Source organism: Leptonychotes weddellii, chromosome 4, assembly GCF_054177405.1.
Source record: "Leptonychotes weddellii isolate Sample4059 chromosome 4, ASM5417740v2, whole genome shotgun sequence".
NCBI lineage: Eukaryota > Metazoa > Chordata > Mammalia > Carnivora > Phocidae > Leptonychotes > Leptonychotes weddellii.
The window spans coordinates 107,556,484-107,566,104 of NC_138372.1; the positions used below are offsets into that span (position 1 = coordinate 107,556,484).

At 45.3% G+C, this 9,621-nt stretch overlaps 1 long non-coding RNA gene across 2 annotated transcripts in view; it reads right to left on the reverse strand.

The window, feature by feature from the left end:
* Nucleotides 1–674: 674 nt before the first annotated feature.
* LOC145720908 (uncharacterized) overlaps nt 675–9,621 on the reverse strand; it is a 21,380-nt gene continuing 12,433 nt past the window's right edge. Inside the window, exons 3-4 of one of the 2 annotated variants that reach the window (XR_014144194.1) lie at nt 6,104–6,180; nt 675–3,532 (exon numbers count right to left, since the gene is read on the reverse strand). This is a non-coding gene — a long non-coding RNA (uncharacterized LOC145720908). Of the gene's footprint in view, nt 6,181–9,621 lie in introns of both variants that reach the window. The other variant, XR_014144193.1, reaches the window with a different exon arrangement.

The following is a 9,621-nucleotide window of genomic DNA, read 5'->3' on the forward strand; positions in this document are numbered from 1 at the left end:
ACAAAGTAATTAAATCAAGCTAATTAAATCACAATAAAAATAATTTTAATTTAATTAATTTCTCTGCACTGATTGAACATTATGTTGCAACTATGAGGCTTCCTGAACACTAATAGGATTTAGGGGCTGGGACACTGAAGTTGTGGTCACTGGTGTGGTACGTGGGTTATTGTTAAGGGAATGAAATTAAATACGTTTAATGAGATGCCGAAATGTTGACTGAGCCACAAATAGAAAATGGTTTTGGAATTAAGATAATGAGGTCTTTTCCTTTCCCAGTTAGGCTTCTGTATTAACTGGGGCAATAAATGTTAAATTTGGTCATAATTTGAAAGATCTAGATAAAGTAGATGGTGCACAATTGCTTCGTTATGTTGGGAGTTGGTGGGAAACTTTAGGTCAGTATCTCAGTAGTGAGCAGAATTACTGGGGATACTTACCTGTTGTCGGCCCTACCCCAGAGTCTGTGGTACCTGGTAAAGACCCTAGAAGCTCTAGAACTGGAATCGTAAGGTCCTCAGTCAAGGAGTTAAACAAGTGGCAATGGGTTTTTAATAGCAGCATGAAAGATTTGGGTGAGGGATATAGAAGGACTTTTTATCTGAAACAGGTATTGTTGACCAATAACCAGTTACTTCTCTTTCTTCTCCTTTTTTTTTTTTTTAAGAGAGGGAGAGGTGGGGGAGGGGAGGGGCAGAGGGCGAGGGAGAGAGAGACTCTTACGGAGGCTCCGTGCCCAGGGCTGAGCCCGACATGTGGCTCGATCTCACGACCCTGAGATCGTGACCTGACTGAGCTGAAACCAAGAGTTGGGTGCTTCACCGACTGAGCCATCCAGGCGCCCCTTAACCAGTTACTTCTTAAAAATGTGAACCATGCCTCCCCCTGCGCCCCATCCCTTATCCCCAGTGATAAACAGAGAGAGCCTTACACCAGCCGGTGCTCAAATATTTATTATTAAATTGAATTCTTGAGTTCTCAGGGAATTTCTCCCCTTAGCCCTTGGAAATGAGGACGAATGCTCTTCTCGCAGTGTTGTTTAGATGTTGTTCAGTTTCTAAGCGGGAGGGTACTCACACGAGACGACCTCTCAAGGTCACCTCCCCGCGACTAATTTTGTCATGTAAGCAACACTGGAGTTCTGAGTGTGTGTTAGCAGGCGCTCACATAATTACCAACTGTGATTTTAGAGGAGCCTGTGCTTTGGATCCCAATATTATTTATCATGCACGTTATTTTAATTAATATTTTGTGTGTGTGCCAACATTTGAACCAGACCTCATTATGATTAGTCGGGGCGCTGCGTTGTTTGTTGAGTGGAATTGTTTTCCGGGATGCAGCTGGTTTCCTTCCTCAGCAGCCAGGGAGGGCAAAGAGACCAAGGGGCCAGCGTTTGGAAAAGGCTCTGCTACCACAAACATGTGCGGTGAGCCTCGGTCCGAGATGGCTCACCAGCCAGGAGCTGTTTCTCCATCCAAAGTGTGGGGGTGTGTGTGCGGGGAGGCCCCTCGGGAGGGCTCTACGCACTGAATGAGGTTCCCCAGAGAGAGGGAAGCAGGAGCACTGTTTGTGGTGTCTGCGTGCAGCACACCAGCCCTAGGAACGAGGGGTGTCCGTGCGCCTTTGAAGAGTGAATTGGCACCTTTTCTGTTGTCTGTTGTTTCATAATTGTGCAAACAGTGTGAAATCCAGGCTAGGCTAGCACAATGCCCATGAGCTCCAGCTGGTGGCTCCACTCAGCGCGCACAATCACTGAAGACCCCCTGCTTCCCCTGGTGCTCGGCGCCAGGGACGTGTGGGCAGGTGCTCTTCTTGCCGCCCCCGAGGTTAGAATGTGACATGTTGCAGGAGGAGACTTTTGTTGCTCTGGAAAGAACTTCTGGGTTAACCTGCTTTCCAGCCGTTTCTTTCCCGGCTCCTTGACTTCAGCAACCCTTGCCCACCCTGAAGCACTTCCTGGGTGCCTCCCTTCCTCACACGTGCAAACAGCCATGAACACGCCGTACAGATGGAATCCCCACGTCCCTAGAGCATCTTGCCCATCCTAGCACCTCCTTTTAGAAAGATGCTACCCCCAAAATGAGGCTTCACGTCTCACTCAGTATTTGCTAATGAGAATTAAAACCCTAAAATTGGTTTTTTTTTTTTTTAAAGATTTTATTTTTTTTTTTAGAGAGCGAGCGAGAGAGAAACAGCATGAGAGGGGAGAGGGTCAGAGGGAGAAGCAGGCTCCCCGCTGAGCTGGGAGCCCGATGTGGGACTCGATCCCAGGACCCTGGGATCATGACCTGAGCCGAAGGCAGATGCTTAACCATCTGAGCCACCCAGGCGCCCTCCTAAAATTGGTTTTAATCCTTTTCCCTTACTCTCATAGACTCCTAAGCCTAGTTCTATTCATATCATTCTTCATTATACTTCAAATCATACTATCTAACCTTCAGTCGAGGGCAGATGTGTTTCCAGACGTGTGCTAAGCACCTTACCTGCCCCGGGGCATTTTGTTATCTCGGGAACTCTACGAGGCAGGTGCTAGTCTTCTTTCTTTGTTATGGCTGACGGAATGGTGGCTCCCACACATGAGCTTACCCCATGTCACAGCTCGTAAGTGGCCAAGCTGCTACTAAAATCAAGGTCCTTCTCCTTCCCCAATCTCTCCTCCTGACCAGCATACTGCCCCCGAAATGAATCAGCCACTGAGATCTCTTCTGTAAATGTTCTGCCCTCTCTTTCCGGATGCAGGGCTGCCCAAGAGCACATGTGTTGCTGGTCTGAGCCCAAGCTCCGAAATCTTCCTCCTAGTCCTCTTTGCCAGCCCAGAAAGCCATTTGACAGAAGGGAGATTTTGGACCAGCTAAGAATGTTAGGACAGTTTTTTTTCTCTCTGATAAAGTAAATTAACTACACACTGTGCATCTGTATTGGGCCAAGGATTCTGTCACAGGAGGAAATCTCTTTAAAGGGTTTGAGTCGGACGTCTTGCACGCTGTTCTTTCAAGCAGCTCTGAGGTCCAGATCCTGCGCCCACAGACGGCGCTCAGCTTTGTGGGGACCCCGCCTGTCAGCTCCCTAGGGGGTGCCAGCCACAGGCGTGCGTCCCCCGGCACAGCTCAACGTACTTGCCCGCGGAATTCCTCCTTGAACCCCTTCTCTCTTCTCTGTTCCTTCTCGTTTTTTCTTTTTTTCTCTCCAAATCGACTTTTCCAGTTCTCCTCTTCATTCCTCTGACAGCCCCTCCCTTGCCTGTCATCTCGACCGGGCGGTGGGCTCCCCCTTACCTTGTTCGGGTGGCCTGGGCCTGCTTCATCATTCTCGGCTGAAAACTAATAATAACAGAAAATCCAAGAAGAGAAGATATTTACCAGTTCTGACACGGCTTGCATTAATGAAATTATGTTTGGGGGCATTGAGATTGAACTGGTGTAATTGTAGGTTGCAAAGTCTAATAGTAGCTCATGCGGGGATATCATTTTGTGTTATTTTGCTTTCAGGTTTTTGTTAATCCAGTGGGTTTGGTGGAATCAGAGGGCTTGCTCTGGGAAAAAAAAAAAAAAAAAAAAGCCTGAACAACCTGCTGGCGGGAGAACCGCCTTGTCAAACTAGCAGGTAGCTGCACGTTTAGCCTTTATCCTGCATACAATGAGGGCAATCACCGGGGCCTGTAGAAAGAGTATTGAACTGTCCACACAGGACATTTTTGTTGAAAGTAGTTCTTTTGATTTCATCTTCCCAGCCTAATGTAATAAAAACAGACATTATGGAACACATTCATCTCAGTTTGATAGGGACCGTCATGAATACCCAGCAACGCGTGCAGTCATAAAGGTTATCCAACTGCCGGAAGTGACTTGGAAGATGATTGGTGATCCAAAGGTTGTGAGCACCTCACCCCAGGTGGGGGGGTGGGCAGCCGTCCCGGGAGCAGACCAACGTGGGGATGGAGCAGAAACATGCTGTTGCTACTGGGAGAATATTTAACTTTTCAGACATTGTCACTGGTAGCCACAAGCCACTTTTCTCCAATTAGCCAAACCCTGTGGGGTTATCTCAAAGGAACAAGAAAGGAAAACAAAGTAGAGGAGTCTTAAACTTATTTTGGCTCATCAGATGGCCATTTCTATGGAAACAGAAACAGAGCCAGGAATGGGCCATGGTCAGAGGCCTGGTTCCTGTCAGCTTCTCTCGCTTTCCATATTCCCGAATTCCATGCTCTGATTCTGGGAGTCTATGACCTACCTCAGTGGGGATCAACGACAAGAAAAAAGCTTCACATAACTTGAGAATTTAGGAGTTTTCCCCCCAAACAAGAAGCTCAGAGAATTTAGGCGGACTGGCATTTGGGAGGATTCAAACTTACTACACCTTCTAATTTCTTTAACTACTTGCTGCATTCTGAGTTTGCTGTAACCTGGTAAACGTCACTCCCAATATTTATTTGTGTCGTTGCCCGGGTGCTATTTTCCACGCGCTCGCTAAAGTGCGCGGAAAGCAATTGCTTATTCCCCATCAGTTACACTCTGCCATGAGTTTATAGGTAACCTTTTGCGGGGTTTTAGAATGAAAACAGGTGAGTAATTGCAGAATGAATTTGAAAGGTTGTATATAAATATAATTCCTGAAACTGAATAAAAGCCCAATATTTCTTTCAGGTTCAAAAGGCCCATATCTTATTGTTCTAATAATTACTCTTGGAATCATTGTATTTTATACTGTGCTCATTTGCTCATGCATTCATTCAGCAAATGCCATTGAGCACCTGCTGTGTGCTGAAATTCAGGTGTTGGATTCTGGGAGTTCAGAGACAAAAGACATAGTCCCTGCCCTCAGGCAAATTACAGGCTAAAAGACGAGGTAGATGGTCCCAATACAGTATGATAAGCACCTTGATAGGGAGATGCGCAGGGTACAGTAGGATCCGAGAGGGGAGCCATGGATCCAGCTGTGCACGTGCATATGTGTGTGTGTGTGCATGTGTGCACATGTGGGGGGTGCACACAGGCTGCATGCTCATGGGTATTTTGAAGGGCATGGTTTAAAAGTAGGCTTCCTGGTCGAGATGATGTCTAAAATAAATCTTGAAAGACAAACGGTAGTTAGACAATGGCAAGGAAAGAGGTTACATTCTAGGTAAGAGGAAGGACAAGACTAAGTGGCATTCCAAGAATGCAAAGTTACTTTGTTAATGAGAACTGTGGTTGCTTGGGGTCCAGGTGATGGATGAGTCTGGAGACACTGGCAATGCTCTTGTGTTTCATGCCAAGGGGTTTATTTGTTGGAGGAAGAAATGGCAACAGGGAGAATTGAGGACCAAGAAAGAATCTAAGATTTCTTTTCTGCTTGTGTCTGGTGATTTTCATAAGTATATGATGTATTTTATTATTTAATGTCTGAACTCAGTTTAATCATTTATGAAAAAAGAGCTATCCCTCCTTCATTGGGAAGCTCTTGAGGGTCACATGAGATACTGCTGTAAGATGCTTAGCACGGTCCCTGGCACAGTATGAATGTTTAATAAACGGTGGTCGTTACTCTTGCAGTGAGCGTGGAGGGTGGACCTCAAGGGGCGGGGCCCGGGGCAGTACCATGGCTGGAATGAGATGCCAGTGAGAGCTGATGGTGGTCTGAGGCGGGGTGGGGAGACAGCAACTGATGGGACAGATACTGGGGAGGCAGAATGCAGAGGGCTGATGACTGACAATGTGCAGGGGTGAGGAAGATGAGCATCAAGAACAACTTCTAGGTTTCTGGCTGGGTGTATGGTGGCCCTTCCACTGAAATGGACACAGAGGAAGCCTCGGGCTGTGTCCACAGAGTGCAAGACAATACAACACCCAAACCCAAAGCAGTCCTTAGTCTGTAGCAACTTGTTTTCAAAACTGGACTCAAATCAGGAGCATGTGAAGCCGTGTGGGGTGCTGGTGGGTGGGATGCAGAGCCATCTTGGTGAGGTGGGGGTTCAGAGCAATTCCTGCCAGATGAACCTTTCTTGATGCCATGTGACCACCTGCACCTCCTCCTCCTCACGTGACCTGCTTCTCTCCAGTGCCCTGACCACCTGTAAGAATCAAGCTCTCCTATACCTTATCCTACCCGCCAGGCTTCTTACCTTGTCACACGACCTGTGATGCTGGTGACCTCTGATCATCCCCACACTAGACCCGGGTGTCGTTGCATATAAACCTGCTGCTGGGAAAAAAAATAAGAGTTATGAATCCTGCTTGTTTGTGTTCTGGCCAAAGCAATAAAATATATTCCCAATTCTAATACTGCAATTTAAATTTATTATCTTTGTGCTTTACAGTATCCATGGCAGGAAAATCCAATCCCAAGAGTATTATTACAATTTCCAACTACTTAAGGAATTATTTTTGTTTATGTTTTAAAGCCACAGCAATAAAATTTAATACCAACAATAATACTACAACTTTGTATGCCCTTAAAACTTGCCATAAATGATAATTGTGAGGAGAATGTCAGTAAACATGTAAATGTTTTTCCAGGAGAAAGCAGCCTTTTTGGTTTGTCTCATGGTGAGGCCCAGATTCTTAATAGAGCATTGAGAAGCATGCCTCCTTTCCAATTAGGCAACAAGTCCTGTGGGTCCTGTCTCCTAAGCGTCCGTTGAATGAGCCCATTTCCCTCTGTCCGTGCAGCCCCCGAAGCCATGTGCCGTCGAGATCATCTGATTGGGTGACCAACACAGCCTCTCACTCTCCTTCTTCCCACCCTCCATTCAGTGCTCCACATAGCAGCCAGGATGAAGTTTTCAAAACACTAATCTTGCCAGCTTCCAAGGAGATATGGGGGATGGAAAGCAAGTTATATGATACCGCAAGGAAGCCATCAGCCAAATGCAGAATGTGGGACACGATGCAGGACAAATGACCTGGTTTCTCTGACAAATCAATGGCATAAAAGAGAGAGGGAAGAAGAGAGGAGGCGGCTGTGATGGAATCAAAGAGATGTAAGGACTATAAACACAATGAGCAAATATCATCTGTGGGCTTTGTGGGGCTCCCGATTTGGGAAGCCAAATGTAGAAAGACATTTTGGAGAAAATCAGGGAATGATGGTGATACTAGAGAACTACTATTAATTTTGTTGGCATGTGCTTATCTTGTTAAAGCAAAGGCTTTTATCAGTAAGAGGTGCAGTCTTGGGTATTTACAGAGGAAATGACATGATGTCTTGCATTTGGTTTTAAAATACCACAGCCCCCTCCTTCCCCAAAGTGGATGGGTGGTGGGCATAGATGAGAATCAAGGTCGCCAAAATGTTGACAATTGTTGGATCTGGGCATGGGTATGTGGAGGCTCATTTTGTATTCTGTTTACTTTTATGCATGTTGGAGAAGTGCCATAATTAAATGTAAAAAATTTGAGAGATTGGGCCAGATGAAGCATTTGTTCTTTCCAATAGTAACAGAGTTACTCACCAAAGATACTTTTTCATCACCTACTTCAATTCAACAGATTTTTACAGAACATCTACCTCATGCGAAATTGAATAAGGCACAGTTTCTGCCCCTCAGAAGCTCACTCTCTGGTAGGAGAGGAGAGCCCTACATTTGTTAAAGGTAAATAATACAAATACTAATATAAGAGCTAAATCGACAGTATGCAAAAGAGTAAAAAACTATCTCAAAAAATTCAAGACACAGGGGTGCCTGGGTGGCTCAGTCAGTTAAGCGTCTGACTCTTGATTTTGACTGAGTCACGATCTCAGGGTCATGAGATCTAGCCCCTTATCAGGCTCAGGGCTGGGCATGGAGCCTGCTTAGGATTCTCTCTTTCCCTCTCCCTCTGCCCCTCCCCCTTAAAAAAAATGTAGATTCTCAAAACTTAGGAATTGAAAACTGTGGGTGTGAGGCTCTCAATCTGTAGCTAAAAAAAAAAAATCAAGGCACAGAACACTGCATGGTGTGTTACTTTTTGAATATATGAGAAGAAAAATAAGATTTTCTAGTCATATTAGCTTGTATAAGCACAAAGAAGTCAGAAATGACTCATAAGAACTATGAAAACTTGACATCTATTTAGGAGAGAGAGGTGAACTGGGGTCCAGGAAAATCTTTTGCTGAATGCCTTTTCATAGTTTCTGGTTATTTATTTATTTTTAATTTTTTTTTAGTTTCTTGTTTTTGAAAACATGGGAATGTATTGCATAACCAAAAATTTAATATAAAAAGTGAAATAAGCTTTCAGCTCCTCCCTCATAGCAGACCATGTCTCTCGTCTATTAAAAACCCTTTATCAGGTTCTATTACCCTCGCTATATAATGCACAGTCCTTTTGGTGGCTTTCCAGGATGGCCTGATCTGGCCGCTGTGTCCTCTCGCCCCATGCCTGTCACTCCTCGGGCTCTGAGCTTGCCATATGGGATTCTGCAGGCTCTCAGCTCAGCCAAGCTCACTCTGAAGCAGGCCGCCAACAAGCTCTTTGCTCTGCCTGGTTTGGTCTCCCCCACCCAACTGGTCTGACCAGCCCCTGCTCATTCTTTGGGTTTTGCTGGAGATGCCATTTTCCCAGCAGCCTCCCCTCCCCTCCTCAAATCCCCAGAGCCCATTCAGCAAGTTGCTTTAGGACCCTTTGCTATATGCTCCCCCAAGAACCCCATACGTCTCTATGTTGGTAAGGTAACACGTCATATGTGTAGGTTTTGGTCTGATTTTATCTTTTTCGCTCATCTGTAAACTCTATGAGAGTGTAAGTACATTGCATTTTCTTTTGTGTTCCATCACCTATTTCCAGACCTCCTAGTTAGTGGGGGTGTAACATAGCATGTTTAAGTGAGGGAGCCACAGTTATTGAAAATAAAGAGACAATCAGTTTGCATGTGTGTGCTAGAATGCAGGAGTCTGAGTAGAATTTTCATGAGAAGTGAAGGCGAAGAGAAAGACCACTGGAAGGATCAGACAGAAAGTGGCATAGAGCAGCAGGACAGGAAGGGACAAAGTGTGGACCTTCCTTGGGTCAGTATAATGGAGGACAGCAAATATATTGGAGAGAAAAAGGCGGTGGGAAAAATGGATGAAGAGAAAAGACTTAAAAGTTATTAGAGGAGAGGGAAACATGTAGGGCAGGATCGTTAGCCAGGTTTCAACGTCCATGCTTTTGGAGGTGTGTGAACCTCTAGCAATTGCAGGAAAACTTCCATGGAGATTGTACGTGCTTTTTTTCTTTTTTCTTGAGCAAACTTCATAGTTTTGTTTTTTTTAATTTAATTTAATTTTGTTATGTTAATCACCATACATTACATCATTAGTTTTTGATGTAGTGTTCCACGATTCATTATTTGCGAATAACACCCAGTGCTCCGTTCAGTACGTGCCTTCTTTAATACCCATCACCAGGCTAACCCATCCCCCCAACCTCCTCCCCTCTAGAACCCTCAGTTTGTTTCTCAGAGTCCACAGTCTCTCATGGTTCGTCTCCCCCTCCGATTTTCCCCCCTTCATTCTTCCCTTCCTGCTATCTTCTTTCTTCTTCTTCTTTTTTTAACATATGATGTATGATTTGTTTCAGAGGTACAGGTCTGTGATTCAACAGTCTTACACAATTCACAGCGCTCACCATAGCACATACCCTCCCCAATGTCTATCACCCAGCCACCCCATCCCTCCCA